Here is a 2,928-nt window from a genome sequence, read left to right as displayed (position 1 = left end):
TTATCATCATCATCATCATCATCATCATCATCATCATCATCATCATCATCATCATCATCATCATCATCATCACCATCATCTTTAGCAGCAGCAAAATCATCATCATCATCATCATTGCTATTATCATCATCATCACCATCATCATCATGATCATCATCATGATCATTGTTTAAACAGTAGAGTGGGTAGGGTGAGTCTTGATTGATAGATATAAAATGTTTAAAATCTAATTGGCTCGACGCTTCGCCAAGAAAGCTTCCCATGGAGCGACTGAGAATAAGACTACCCACTGCCATTACAAAGTTCTATCTGACATTTTTGACCGCTTTGGGTTAATAAAGACGATAGCGTCTGGAACCAATAAATGTGAGGCAGCGCGGTGGAATCAGGCTCTCGTCAAAATAATCAAAGTGAAGAAACTTGCATTTCTCGGCAGGTTTGTGAATTTTTATCACATTTTTTTTTTTGGCTCAACACCTTTCATGCCCATTAAAGAACTAATTTCTGAGTGGATTTTTCTGAAAAGCGTTGATTAAAGGCACAAAAAATTTAAATTTTCAGTTACTACTGACTCTGAAGCTAAGGAAATAACTAATCTTTGGCGGCCGTTTTCTCATTAATTTTACCTCATAAAACAGGTGACCCCCACCCCCTTTTTTGGCAAATATCTCGACTTGTATTCAAGATAAATGGATATTCTTTCCATTCAAATAAAGACAAGTGAACAAGCTTTAAGATGATACCCATACCTCTACAAGCCCAAAAATTGACGAGAGCCTGATTCCACCACGCTGCCTCACAAATGTTCTATCTGCTTTGTCAAAACTGTAAGATTATTCAGAGCCATTATCAAGATATTCAAAGAATTGCTTTCGTAAAAGCGTGACACCTTGTGAAACTCGGAATTTTAAATGTCAAATTTCTCCAAAAAAGAAACAACGTAATTATAATAATAAATGACATTTAGCACCCAACTCCGATTAAAGTACACAGGCTCTGAGCGCTTTACAATACAATGCAACATACAACAGTAATATAAAACGTTGTGTTCTGACTAAAGAAAATTATTACAAATATCCATCTGATTAATTTAAAAACAGAAACGACTTCAGCTGACATTTGAATATATCAAAAGATTTGATCTCTCTCAAAGTACTTGGTAAAGCATTCCAGATCTTGGCCCTTGGTATTTAAATACCCTTTCGCCCATTGTCTTAAGTTTCATAGATGGTAAAATAGATTTCCTTTTGTCAGCTGATGACCTTAAACTGCGAGTTGAAATGTACAGTCTTAACAGATTTGATAAATATGATGGTGCATTATCATTCAAACATAATTTGTGACATAGGGATGCCAACTTGTACACAATCCTTTTCTCAACAGGAAGCCAATGCAAAGTTCGTAAAAAAGGTACAGTGCAAATAGAACTTTGTATTTCCAAGGTAGTGAAATGTAGCGCTGTCTTAGTATCCTGGAAAGGGCACATCATAACTTATCACCACGACCGCAACCGTCATTTCTAAAATCACCATTGCTCTCAGATCCTTCTAAAACATCTATAATTATCTTGAACATCTATATGTAACAGTTATATGTTCTAACAATTATGTACGTTATACATGATTGGGCACTCTCATACGCACATTTTCTACTAATCCGATAGCGTCAATATCATAGACATGGGCATTGACCAAAAAACTCACGCACGCACCACACACACATACATACACACATACACACATACATACACACATACACACATACGTACATATGCACATACGCACATAAAACTCACAACGATATACAGCTTGATGAAAATAGAAATGCTTTTAGTTTCTTCTTAAAAATTTCTAAATTTTCTGCTTCTCTGATAGTTTTTGGAAGCCTATATACGTGCCGGAGATTAGCGGTGTTGCAAGAGAGTAACAAACACAGAAAAAAGAAGATAGAATTATATTTGACAGGAAAGAAGGAGCAAACTACACCCGAGGACCACCCGCCAACCACCCATAAGGAGGGGGAGATGAGGATGACAGATGTCTGATAGGAAAGAAGGAGCAAACCACACCAGAGGAGCACCCGCCAACCACTCACTCGAAGAGAAGAGATAAGGACGATAGAATTATGTCTTATAGGAAAGAAGGAGCAAAACACACCAGTAGGCGGATGGTTAGAGGGCGCCACTGGTAGGTCCTACTTCTGTACTTTCCCCTCTGTTATTTCCGTCTGTCTGTCTGTCTGTTTGTCTGTCTGTCTCTTTGTCTATCTATCAGTCTGTTTGTCTGTCTGTCTCACATTTTCCAGCACTAAATGACCTCTATTGTGTCGATGTGCTTCTCTTTCCTCAAACATACAAACAAACACAGAAGGGGAGCACTCGCCAACCGCCCACAAGGAGGAGAGAAAAGGAGGATAGAATTATATCTAATAGGAAAGAAGGAGCAGCCCACACCAGAGGAGCACCCGCCAACCACTCACTCGAAGAGAAGAGATAAGGACGATTGAATCATGTCTTATAGGAAAGAAGGAGCAAACCACACCAGAATGCGGATGGTTGGAGGGCGAAACTGGAATGACCTACTTCGGTACTTTCCCGTCTGTTATTTCTGTCTGTCTGTCTTACTTTTACTTTTTCCCAGCACTTAATAACCTTTATTGGGTCGATGTGCTGCTCTTTCCTCAAACATACAAACAAAAACAGCAGGGGAGCACCCGTAAACCGCCCACAAGGAAAAGAGATAAGGACGATAGAATTATGTCTGACAGGAAATAAGGAGCAAGTCTCACCAAAATGGGGATGGTTGGAGGGTGCCACTAGTAGGTCCTACTTCTGTACTCCTCCCCTTTGTTATTTCCGTCTGTCTGTCTGTCTGTCTGTCTGTCTGTCTGTCTGTCTGTCTGTCTGTCTGTCTGTCTGTCTGTCTGTCT

This window comes from Aplysia californica, unplaced genomic scaffold (genome assembly GCF_000002075.1).
Source record: "Aplysia californica isolate F4 #8 unplaced genomic scaffold, AplCal3.0 scaffold01190, whole genome shotgun sequence".
Classification (NCBI taxonomy): Eukaryota; Metazoa; Mollusca; class Gastropoda; order Aplysiida; family Aplysiidae; genus Aplysia; species Aplysia californica.
Note: the sequence above shows the minus strand (reverse complement) of the source record.